This window comes from Leptonychotes weddellii, chromosome 3, assembly GCF_054177405.1.
Source record: "Leptonychotes weddellii isolate Sample4059 chromosome 3, ASM5417740v2, whole genome shotgun sequence".
Taxonomy (NCBI): Eukaryota; Metazoa; Chordata; class Mammalia; order Carnivora; family Phocidae; genus Leptonychotes; species Leptonychotes weddellii.
Window position 1 is genome coordinate 85,352,863 of NC_138371.1, and position 12,994 is coordinate 85,365,856.

The 12,994-nt window shown below is 41.8% G+C and overlaps 1 long non-coding RNA gene across 1 annotated transcript in view; it reads right to left on the reverse strand.

Annotated features, from left to right (window-relative positions):
- LOC145720569 (uncharacterized) overlaps positions 1 to 12,994 on the reverse strand; it is a 181,581-nt gene that overhangs the window by 158,409 nt on the left and 10,178 nt on the right. Inside the window, exon 2 of the long non-coding RNA XR_014143636.1 lies at positions 4,810 to 4,970. This is a non-coding gene — a long non-coding RNA (uncharacterized LOC145720569). The remainder of the gene's footprint in view (positions 1 to 4,809; positions 4,971 to 12,994) is intronic.

Here is a 12,994-nt window from a genome sequence, read left to right on the forward strand (position 1 = left end):
GGATGCTGATGCTTCTGATCTACAGACCAGGCTTTGTGAACCACTTATGTGGGACTCAAAAAATATGGGTCTCAGGCCAATTCACTGAAAGCTGTTGAGTTGGTTCTGAGGGTTCCTGATCTTACCATATAATTCTCTGGGCATAGGTTTTCACTGTTCATGATCCCCAAAACTTTATTCATTAATCCAAAAAATATTTTCTGAGCACCTTCAATGTACCAGGCATTGCTTTTGGCACTGAAAATACAACCCTCAACAAAACAGACCCAAAAATGAATTAATAAAATGATACCAGATAACAAGTGCCATAAAAAATATGAAACAGAGTAATGGGATAGATCATGGCGGGGCTGGGGGTGGTTCTTCATATAGAGTGGTCAGGGAAGTCTCCTCTAAGGAAGTAACATCTAAGCTGACACCTTAATGACATAAAGGAGTTTGCCATACTAAGAGGGGATGAGAGCACCCTAGGCAGAAGGAATGGGGAATGCAAAAGCTCAGAGGCTGGACTTAGTGAATGAGCAGTAGGATGTTATGGGATAAGACTGGAGAAGTGGGCAGGGCCAGAGAATGTAGGATCCTGCAAGCTTTGGTGGTATAGATTATGAGTCAGGTCTGTAGTAGGGAACAGACCAGCCCTTCCCAAATTTTAATGTGCATGCAAATCACCAAGGATTCCCTTAAATGCAGACTCTGACTCAGTAGGCACAGGGCAGGGATTGAGTCTGAATTTCTTTTTTTTTTTTTTAAGATTATTTATTTATTTATTTGAGAGAGAGAATGAGATAGAGAGAGAGAGCATGAGAGGGGGGGAGGGTCAGAGGGAGAAGCAGACTCCCCGCTGAGCAGGGAGCCTGACATGGGACTCGATCCTTGGACTCCAGGATCATGACCTGAGCCGAAGGCAGTCGCCTAACCAACTGAGCCACCCAGGCGCCAGACAGTCTGAATTTCTGCTAAGCTAGGTGCTGCTGCTGCTGGGAACCAGACCACACCTTGAATAGCAAGGGCACAGAAGAAAACGTTAGGAAGTAACTAGGTTCTGTCATCCCCCAATCAGGGAAAAGTGGTATTTTCCCTGAAGTGTGGATAAAAGTTAAAGGTAATGGTGAAAGATGGGGACTGGGGAAAAATCACGATGTTGGGGAATTTCAGACACTAAAAATTATTATTCAGGAGGAACTATGGTGTTCCTTCTAGGATACAGGTAAAAAGACTAAGACATTGTCACCAAAATAAAGAATCTGAATAAAAAAAATTCTCTTGGTAGTTTATTTAGAAGCAGCTGGAATAGATTTCCAGAGTGAGTTTGTCTGCTCATGGTTTAGTGCTGCTGCTTCTTCCTTGGCCCCACCAGCCCTGCTTTCCCCCTGCTTGCAAAAGTAGTGACTGTTTCCACAACCTCTTTAACCTCCTATGGCTCCCTGTGGCTACTGCCCACAGCCGGGAGCTCAAAGCTGCCCGCCCCTCCCTCTCTTATGCATTCCCTCCAGCCCTGCTAACCAATGCTGCTGGCCCTTCTCCCTCCATCCCCCAGGTAAGGGCCATGGCCTTGGTTGGAGAGAGAGGAGAAACAGAGGACTAACAAGGGCAGGGAGAAGAGGGTAGAAGCCCATCTCCTCCACAGCACAGCCTTGAAAATACAGCCAGAATCTGCCTCCCCTCTTCCCTGCCCCTCCCCTCTCTGGGGACGAGGGATGGGAACAGAGTAGTTTTATGTTATAGGCCATATGGCTTTTTCTTTTAAGGAATAATCTTCCTAGAATGCATCCAGAAGCACGACAGTCCAAAAAAACATTAAAATCGGATGCCTCCTTGCATAAACTTCTATACCGCACGCTAGCTCCCTTGTTTGTTATCATTAGCACGTGTTTCCCCCAAATTTCCTGTTTTTTAGATGATTTGTGAATTGGAAATTTTGTCCGTGGAAGGAAAGCCACATTATTGAAGCTGTAAACAATAGAATGACTATGGCTTTAATCCTTTGAATAAGACTTTGTTTCCCATTGACTGAAAACTTCCTAAAGGAAGGAAAGCTAGGAACATTCAGGAAGGATTTGTATTTTATTTTACAGCAGCTTTGTGAAGGGGGAAAATCATTTGAAAACCTTAGATTCCCTTTCCTGGTTGATGGACATCAGAACGCACAGCCGTGCTGGGCTCTGGCTGCAGACCGTGGCTCCCCGCCCACCAAAGACTTCCTGTCCCCAGTGCCAGCTTTGTTTTGTTATTGTCACACTGACACCAACAGACGTTCATCCTGTGCCAGAGTTTCGTATATTCCTAGGACAGGCTAGGGACAGGTGCACCTACTGTTTGTCTCAATTTATTTACATGGACCAAAAATGTTTCCCTAATATAGTCCATACATCTCATATTGTATACTCCATAATTCACAAATTATCTGTTCATTGAAGAGATGTAAGCATAACAATTGCAAAATTAGTCATCATCCACTGAACTTTTAAATTACTTTAAATCCCCTCCCCCAAGAGCTATGTTTTCATTTGCTTGATACACCAACAATCATTTTCTTTAAAAATGAAGTGGGATTAATTAGCCGAATCATCCTTACAATTTGGGGGAGTGGATCTGTGGAAAAGAGACGTTGGCCTTAAATCCCAAAATGCTGATGTGGCCACTCCTGCTTTGTGCAAATTCTGTGCGGGAGGCATAAATTATTGAGCCCAGTACACAGGCTGTTAGGCTTCAATGCAGAAGCCAAAAGGGCCTCCTGGACAGCTGCCCCTTCAGAGATTCTAAGTGATATCATCCTCATTTATTAATCCCCACTGAATGAAGAATACCACACGCGCCCATGGCCATCAGCCCTTAGGGCTCTGCCTCAGGTATGTGTCTGAGGACGTAATTTAGATATTCATCATCCTGAGAATTATATCTCAGGTAGCAAATCCCAATTATAGGTCTCCTCCATAAGTGACTTCCCAGGGACAGAAGGTACAGCTGAGGTTAGGCTTTGGTCTTTGTGAGCTGTAATTAGAGAAGGCAACGCCTCTTCATCCACAGAGTCCTGTCTTTATGGCATCTACCTGTGCCAGTGGGAACAGCCAGCATCCCGCTCTGTTAGAGACACACTGGGGGAAAGAGACTGGGCCTTGGTTGGAAGACAGGATCCATTTCCAGTGTTTTCCACAATTGTTCCTGCTTTGTCTTAAGTCAGGGAAGGCCTCCAAGTTACTTTCAATAGAAGATTTAAAAGGCTGTTTCTATATTAGAGTTTTTTTAGTCTTTTGTCCAAACGTGGACCCTTTTTTTTTTTTTAAAAGATTTTATTTATTTATTTGACAGAGAAAGACACAGTGAGAGAGGGAACACAAGCAGGGGGAGTGGGAGAAGGAGAAGCAGGCTTCCCGCTGAGCAGGGAGCCCGATGCGGAGCTCGATCCCAGGACCCTGGGATCATGACCCGAGCCGAAGGCAGGTGCTTAATGACTGAGCCACCCAGGTGCCCCTAAACATGGACCCTTTTGACAGTCTGTTGATGATTATGAATCATTTCTTCCCCCCAAAAATGCACATTCATGTACACACACAAAATGTAGCACACCATTATCAAGGGGTCATGGACTCCTGGAGACCAGTAAACCTCAGATTAAGAACATGCAATCAAGACTTAGATATCTTTTAAAACTAGAGAAGTCAGTTTTATACCACATACCTCCAGAGCATTTAGGGGATGAAAGTAGAAGGGAAGGGCCTAAAAGGTAGTACTTTTCTAAAACAGATCGTGGCAGTTGCCTCTTCCCTGAGCAGCCATTATGTAGGAGAGCCTGAAACACCAGCTTACACTCTAAGACTGAATGGTATCTTGTGGTTATAGAGATGTCGAATATATACGGTCTATGTAATAATAGGTACCCTGATGGTTGCTGGGTCAAGCTATAGGAGGCCAAGAGCTCTGCCCATAGTACTTATTTATTCCTGACAAACAGCCACTCAAGGTAAATATCACTGACCTGTTCTACAGCTAAGGGACATTGAGGCGGAAAGGAGAAAGCGACTTTCCCAAAATCACACAGCGATTAAGCAGCAAAAATGGGGCCCTGACCCCAAAACTGTCTGTCTCCAGAGGCCATGCTCTGAATATAGCATGAGAACGCAGACCTATTGAATTTCATAATTAGCTTTTTTATTTCCCTTAGAGTTCTTGAGGCAGTTATCAGGCAGGATAGGAAGCAGACGGACTTTAAGACTACTTGACGCAAAACCCCATGCCCTTGCAGTGACAGCTCTAGCAGCTACCTAGAAGAGACCAGAAGGCAGCAGTGCAGCTGGACAGGGGCACTGAGAGCCTGTCTTAAGGCTGCAACTGCTGAACAAGCACAGAGGCTTTCCTCCACTCTAAGTCTAACAGGCACGGCTTTGGCTGCCTCCGGCCCCTGTCAGTAGAAGCTGCAGTCCTTCCTTCCCTTCAGTCTGATAGGTGAGGAGAGGCTTTGTGCCACGTTCCCGCCTGGTGCTTGTAGTCTGGAGGATGAGTAAAGAGCTCTGCCCCAGACCGGCACTCCTCTTCTGCTCCCTCCCCTAGGTCGCTGCCTGCCTGTCACTCTGCTGCCCTCTGTGGAGGAGTGGGGATGAGGAACCTGTGGTTCTCTCCTATCCTCAACTGCGAATGTAAAAACAGTCAAGCATTCAGACTTTTCGAACGTTAGGCTTTTCTAAACATAAGTGGTAGCTTGGGACGCAGTCCAGAATCTACTATACATGAATGAAGCAATCAAAGCCTTAAAGGACTTTCTTAGCCAAAGTAAGAGGATCAAGTAACATAAGTCAAAGAAACTTCACTTACCTCAGTCACTTTAGGATTAACCAGATGAACTGGAGGCAGTTCATCGTAGTGGCTAAGTGTGTGGCTCTGGAACCTAAGGCTTGGGTTCTGATGGTGATTCCACCACTTGCTGTTGGACTTCGTACAAGTTACTTCATCTCTCTGTGCCTTGGTTTTCTTATCTGTAAAATGGAGATAATAGTACTGAGCTCAAAAGTTGTTCTAAAGATTAGATATATTAATAACTATATTATAGTTAAAACTGCCTGGCACATCATAAGCATTCAAAAAGCGTTCATGAGTATTAGTATGGTTATCATTTGGCCATTTCCACTGAAGCATGAGCTATTTTGTCCATAGAGCTAAAAGGAGATTGTGAAGACCCAGAAAGTAAGTTATACCTACTTCCTTGCAGAGGTCTGAGGGTGGTGAGGTAAGCTGGTAAACTTGGCACAAGGCCTCAAAAACAAGATTAGTGGAGGGGCGTCTGGGTGGCACAGTCAGTTAAGTGTCTGACTCTTGGTTTCAGCTCAGGTCATGATCTCAGGTTCATCAGATGAAGCCCCATGTCAGGCTCTGTGCTCAGCAGGGAGTCTGCTGGAGATTCTTTCTCCCTCTCCTTCTGCCCCTCCCACTAGTGCATTCTCTCTCTCTCTCTTTTAAATACATAAATGAATAAATCTTTCAAAAAAAAAAAAGATTAATGGAGTCCCAGTGGTCCAGGTAGGCATTGCTGCATTACAAATTATCTCAAAACATAGTGGCTTAAAAGAGAAGCAATTTCTTATTTCCTATGTCTCTATAGGTTGATCAGGCAGTTCTAGTTTATAGAGTGTTGGTTAGGGTCCTGAGTTGTCTAGAATAACCAAAATGGCCTGATTCACATCCCAGCTGGAAACTCAGCTGATTGTTGGCCAAAGTCTTTGGTTTTCCTTGATGAGATCTGTTCACATGGTTTCTAGGGCTCCCTCCCAGTATGGCAGCTGGTTCCAAAAAAGAACATTCCAAGACATTAAGGCAGAAGGTACAGATTTCTTAAGGCCCAGGCTTGGAGTTTAGACAGCATCATTTGTGATGCATCCTATTGGTCAAAATAGGTCATTGACCAGTCTAGATTCAAAGGGAGTGACAATAGGAGCACCTGGTTGGCTCTGTCTGACTCTTGATCTCAGTTCAGGTCTTGATCTCAGAGTCATGAGTTCAAGCCCCGCATTGAGCTCCACACTGGGCGTAGAGCCTACTTTAAAAAACAAACAAAAAAACAAAGGGAGTGACTATAAACTCTACTTCTTGATCAGGGAATAGCTAGCACATTGCAAAAGAACATATGGGATGGGAGATATTGTTGCAGCTATCTTTAGAAACATGATCTACCACAACCCAGGGAATAGTAAGAAACTAGATTTTCTTAACAGTGTTTGGATTGAGTGACTCAATGAGGAAGCCGGTCTGAGCTTGGATCACCAACTTACCTACTAAAATGAAGAAGTAAATGGAATTAAATGTTTTAATTTAGCATAACTTGTTTATATATGACTTACATAGGGTCATTCTTCAGAATATAGAAAACAGTTCCTTTGGCTTAAAGTCATATTCGGAAGCATAAATGAGAATAAAGGACATAGGTTGGAGAAAATAATTTTCAATAAAGAGCATTTTTAAAGTAAAAGCTTTTCCTTAAAGAAATGGTAGATGGTAAAACCACATGCTCCCTGAATAGAGACATAGGTGAGCTTATAGTGAAAAACTGAAAGGTAGTATGTTGAAGTGAACAAAGTGGAAGACAACAAAGAGCATCTGAATAATAAATAGGAAAAGTCAGACAAGAGGTCCACAAGAGTCCTATAATTGCCATTACTGAAATTTTTATTTTTCCCCACCTCCTGGCTCATATACAGTTCTTTTAAAAGTGTGGTATACTTTACACCTACTTTGTATTTTACATTTCAATTTATTGGGGGAGGGGGTCTAAAAGTATAGAACTTCTGGACATGGCTATAGTAAGGCATGGAATTATAAAATAAGACTGGAGATAATCTAACCAAATGAATTATTATTTACCCTGACTGTCCAGTGCCTCATGATTGTAGAAAGTCTGGTCTCTGAGATAAGTTAGAAATGGATAATGTTAGAAATACAGTAACAGAAAGATTTTGGTAGATATTTCAATGTTGGGGAGAAAAGAAAGCAGTAAGAAAGGACACCAAGGTTTGGGGCCTGGATGATGAATGAATGGTTATGGTTCCTGGAGTGATTAAGAAACTAAGTAGAGGGGAAAGTGAATTGCATACTGCAGGGGAAAACAAGTTTGTGACTTAAAGAATATTTTAAAGTAGCAGCTAGCCAGTAGTTTTCTAAACATATTGATATCCCTGGCTTACTTCTATATGGGAGAGGGACCCCACTCATTCTCCTTATATGAGACTATAACTTTTTATTATTCATTTTACTGTTTGTCATTTATTGAGTTGTTTCTACCCAGTGTGTTTACAGCTCACATAAAGTACTGAAGACAATCAAATATACACAAACAAGGCTGGAAAATGCAACTCCCCCAGTGAAAATGGCATTAGTATCTAGTAGCAGCTGCACACTGTAAAACAACTGGAATCACTTCGGATATAAGGCAAATAAAAAACAAGGGAAATGAGTATACATATGCCTCGATGGAAAACTTATTTTTTAATAGGAGGTGGTTCTAAATGGGCCATCGGGAAAAGAGGGTAAGTTGTCTAGATGAGAAACTAGATAATCCATCGAGAATGGAATGCAGAGAAGAAAAAGGTAAAGTTCTCATGGGAACAGGATATAAAATTGATGACAATGGGGCCTTCGTAGAAAATGAAGAGCAACATAACAATGTGTGCTGTGTATTATTTGCATAAATTACAAAGAACTTGGCACCGTCTGCATCTTCCACATCACAATCATAAACAAGGAAGTAAGAAAAAAAGGGTTTTAAGCAGCCCAAGTAGGGGCTGGAGTATTCAACTTTATTTAAGAGAGTCTCCAGGACCTCACTGTACAAATACTTTCAATAAACTCAGCTACTATCTCTTTTTCCAAACCCAACCATTTAAAATGAGATTCAGACTCAACATTTACATGTTATCTTCTACAGTCATAGTTCACACTTGTTGAGCATTAACTATGCACCAAGCACTGTTCTAAATTCCATATGGATCAACTCATTTATCACCAGTACAACCTAACAGGTAAGGACTAGGATTATCCTCACTTTACAGATGAGGAGATTGGAACACAAAGACATTTGTAAAAGTACCCAAAATCACACAGCTGCTAAGTGGTAGAGTTGGGATATGAACCCAAGCTAGTCAAGTTCCTCCATCCTTTAACAACTAGGCCAGCCTTTCTTAAACTTAAGTGTTAAATCAAAGTAATGTAAAGGGCTTTTTTTTTTTTAAAGTAGGCTCCACACCCAACGCAGGGCTTGAATTCACAACCCTGAGATCAAGAGTCCCATGCTCCACCAACTGAGCCAACCAGGTGCCCCTAAAGGACTTTTAAAAACACAGGACGCTGAGCTCCACCCTCACAGTTTCTGATTCAGTATGTCTGGGGTGGGGCCAGAGACGTTATATTTCTAAAAAGTTCCCTGATAATGTTAGTTTGCTAGAGCCGCCATAACAAAGTAAAACAGACTGGGTGGCTTAAGTTACAGAAATTTATTTTCTCACGGTTCTGGAACCTTAAAGTCTGAGATCAAGGTATAGGCGGAGTTGGTTTCTTTCGAGGCCTCTCTCCTTGGTTTATAGATGGCTGTCTTCTTCCTGTATCTGCACATGGTCATCCTTCTGTGTGTGTCTGGGTACTAATTTCTTCCTCCAGGGACACCAGTCATAATGGATTAGGGCTCATGCTATCGGCCTCATTTTATTACCTTTTATAAAACCTATCTCCAAGTACAATCACATTCTGAAGTACCTGAAGTTAGGCCTTCAACATATGAATGGAGGAGAAGCGGGGAACATGATTCAGCCCGTAACACCAGGCGATGCTGATGTTGATGCTGTTGGTCCAGGTTCCACAACTGCAGAACGACTGAACCAGGCAATACTACGTGCCATGGCCTGTCCTGGGTGGTTTTATGTATGTTTTCTCACTTCAGTTATTATATCATTTAATCCTCACATGAGAAAAATAGCATTATTCTTATTGTCTCAAGAAAATCGAGAATCAGAGATGTTAAATAACTTTCCTCAAATCATACAGCTGCTGTAGCCGACACTGTTGGCTGTACTGTAACTACTGGCACCATTTTCTACTCACCACACTTCTGACACTAAATGTATGGATTCTCCACACCAAGTAATTCTCTAATTCCATACAGACACCAACAGGGTGTCCTGCAGTTAATTCAATTCTGACACTACCTGGCATTGGCGAAGACCCCAAAAGTTAAGGGCTCAGTCCCACAAGACTGCCCCACTTCAGACGCCAGCTGAAAGTAGTGGGTGCTCAGGTTACCCACACTTCTGTCTGGCTAGGCTACAAGTCAGAAGTTCCCATGACCCCCTCCTCAGTTTTGAGAATTTGCTATAATGGATCACAGAACTCAGGAAAGCATTTTACTTACTATTATCATTTTATTATAAAGGACACAATTGAATAGCCAGATGAAGAGGTACATAGGGCAAGATTCCACAAGGATCCCAAGCACAGGAGTTTCTGTTCCTAAGGAATCTGGGATGCACTACCCTCCTGGCACACAGATGTGTTCACCAACCCAGAAGCTGTCCTGACCCTTTCATTTAGGTATTGTATTGAGGTTCCACTATATAGGTATGATTGACTAAATCACTGGCCATTTGTGATTAACTCAATGCCTAGCCTCTCCTCCCAAGAGGTTAGGGATGGGAGTCCGGCTGAAAATTGCAACCCTCTAATCACATGGTTGCTTCTTCTGGCAAATAAGCCTCCATCCTAGAGCTATCTAGGGGCTTTCAGCCACCAATTATCTCATTAACATAAATTCAGGTGTGGTTAAAAGAATAACAAAACACACTCCTATCACTTCTATCACTCAGAAAATTCCAAGGGTTTAGAAGTCCTGTTCCAAGAACCAGAGATGAATACCAAATATATATTTCTTACTATATCACAATACCTCAGCTATGTACTCAGCATCCTTCTCCCTTTCCTCTTTTCTAACAGAATCTGATTTTATATAGGTGTCCACCTCTCTTCCATGCATTCATGTGCTTCTATGGGGGCAAAGACCCAGCCCATCCCAGGAACTGGTTCAGACACAGGCATGTGATAGAATTCTGGCCAATTGGATGTGAAGGAAAGCCTCATGAAAGGACTTTGAGGAAAGGTTCCTGTGTCTAAGAGACAGGAACAATAAAGTAGAAGGTCTCTTTCCTTCCCTGATATTGTCATGACTGGATATAATGCCTGAATTAGCTGCAACCCTCTTGCTACCAGCCTGAGGCTGAAACCTGCTGAGCTGAGAGGAAAAAATAAAGAAGAACTCCTCAGTCCTTGATGACATTGCTGAAGGGCTGGATAGAACAAACTTTAGCTCCCTTTCTCTAGACTCTATACTATGTGAGCCATCGGTTCCTTTACTGTTTGAAACAGTCTGAGTCAGGGTTTCTCTCCCTTGCAGCCAAAGGCATCCTATCTGATTCAGCTGGTAAACAGGGGTGTTAAGATTTGACTTACATGCATGTAGGAGAGAAGTAATAGCTAAAAGAAGAGCAAGGCTGGAGCCAGAATAAATTTGCAATACAAGAACTTAAAAAGCTTGGCAAATGCTTTCACAAAAGGACAGATACTGTATGATTCCACGTATATGAGATATCTAGAGTAGTCAAAATGAAAACAGAGAGTAGAATGATGGTTGCCAAGGGCTGGGTGAGGGGGACATGGGGAGTTGTTTGATGAACACAGAGTTTCAGTTTTGCAAGATGAAAAAGTTCTACTTATCTGTTACGCAACAATGTGAATAAACATTACTAAACAATATACCTCAAAAAGGTTAAGAGAGTAAAGTTTTATATTATATGGATTTTTTTTATGCAATGAAAAAAAATAGCTTGGCAAACTGGAGTCATTTATGCTCACACTTCAGAGGCCTGAAGACATTATTATATAGAAAACTGGCCTTGTTCCCATCTTAAAGCCTTTGCACTGGTTGTTCCTCTGCCTGGAATGCTCTTCCCCCACATCTGTATATTGCCACATCTCTCACTGCTTTCAAATATTCAAATGTCACTTTCTCAACAAAGCCTACTCTGACCACCGTATTGAATACTGCAACCTACCTGCCCTCCTGTCCCCCAGCAATCTTCATTCCCCTTACCTTGCTCTATTTTTTCTTTCTTTCTTATTATCACTTTCTAACATGTTATATAATTTACTTATTTTATTACTTATTGTCTGCCTCCTCCATCGAAAAGATAAGATCCACAAGAGCTAGGATCTTTGGGGCGCCTGGGTGGCTCAGTTGGTTAAGCATCTGCCTTCAGCTCAGGTCATGATCCCAGGGTCCTGGGATGGAGCCCTGCTTCGGGATCCCTGCTAAGTAGGAAGTCTGCTTCTCCCTCTCCCTCTGCCTGCCGCTCCCCCCGCCTGTGCTCTCTCTCTGTCAAATAAATAAATAAAATCTTTAAAAAAAAAAAAAAAGAGCTAGGATCTTTATCTGCTTTGCTCCCTAGTATGTCCCAAATACCTAGACTAATGCCTAGCACATTGTTGACACTCAATAAATATTTGTTGAAAGAATGAATGAGCATTGGTTTTCATCACGGTAATTATAAGTCATCTGCTAAAAATTCTGTAAATATTGACATCATAAAATAAAACATGAAGAGTGACTTCTGTGCTAAGACAGCAGATCCAGTTTTGCTCCTGCCCCTAATCCTACAAAGACTACAACCAAGAGTATATAAGAACAGGAGACAATAGCCCCAAAATGTGGGAAACTAGAGAGCAGACAGACCAATGGTAACCAACTTTTCAGATATGAAAAGTTTAATCCTAAGGTAGCACTGAGAATCAACCTAATTTGTACCAAAGAAACCTCAAAATAATCAAAACAAGCAGCACCAAGTACCTCTGAAAACAGAAGCAGGGACTGGGAGTTATAAAAAGGAACATTTGGGGAAAGCTACCTGAGAAGTCTGATCCCTGCATCCCTCCCTACTGCACTCTCGTGGCAAGGGTCCTCTCCTACCCTGTCATGGTGTATTCTCTGGAGAAGGTAAAAGAGTGAATTCTTGGACTTTAGGAACCGGGTACTGTACCAAAAATAGGGGGATTCAATGACTAAAAGCATGTTGAATGCTGAATATTCCCAGAACACTGGCAGACTTACACTCCTCAAGCAGATTAGAAGAGTTTTTTCTTGAACAATCTGACCAGCCAACAGAGAAATATCTAAAGATCTTAACATCTGGGGTTGCCTATCAAATGGCTCAATGAGATCACTGTACAGTAAAACTCAAAATGGACAAACCCCATCCAAATGCTCAGAGCTTCTAATTATATTTTTAGTCCCCATTTTTAAAATAAGCAATCAAGGATTCATAAAAAAAAAAAGATTCTAAAATATCACAATATACAGAAAATTAAATAAATATTCACCAGACAACTGGGGTAGGTCTCTAACATGGAAGATAGAGGCCAGAAATGAACAAAAAATAGCTTGTAAGAAATGGGCTACGAAGAGAGAATACTTTAAAAATTACCCCCCAAAAATGACCTTATTACTATGCTCAGAAAGATAAGATGTTGCCTTTGTGTAAAAAAATCAGGATGCTATTCTTTTAAAAGATTATTCAGAGAACAAAAAAGTGCTTTGGGAAATAATAAACAGGATGGCAGAAATGAGAATCTCAATTGAAAGATTAGAAGATAAAGTAGAAGAAATCTCCCAAAAGCAGCTCAAAAAGACAAGGAGATGGAAAATGGAGAAAAACAATAAAAAAATTAGAAGACCAACTCAGAAAGGCCAATATTTGAATAATAAGAATTCAAGAAAGAGAGCAGAAAGAAAATGAAGAGTATCATCAGAGAAAGTTTTCAAGAAAATGCCCCAGCACTAAGTTACATGAGTTTCCAGATTGAAAGGCCTGCTGAGTGTCCAGCACAAGGGTAAATTTAGACCTACAGGATGACACACTTTGTGAAATTCCAGAGCATTAGGAACAAAGAGAAGGATGAGTGGTAACCTACTAGC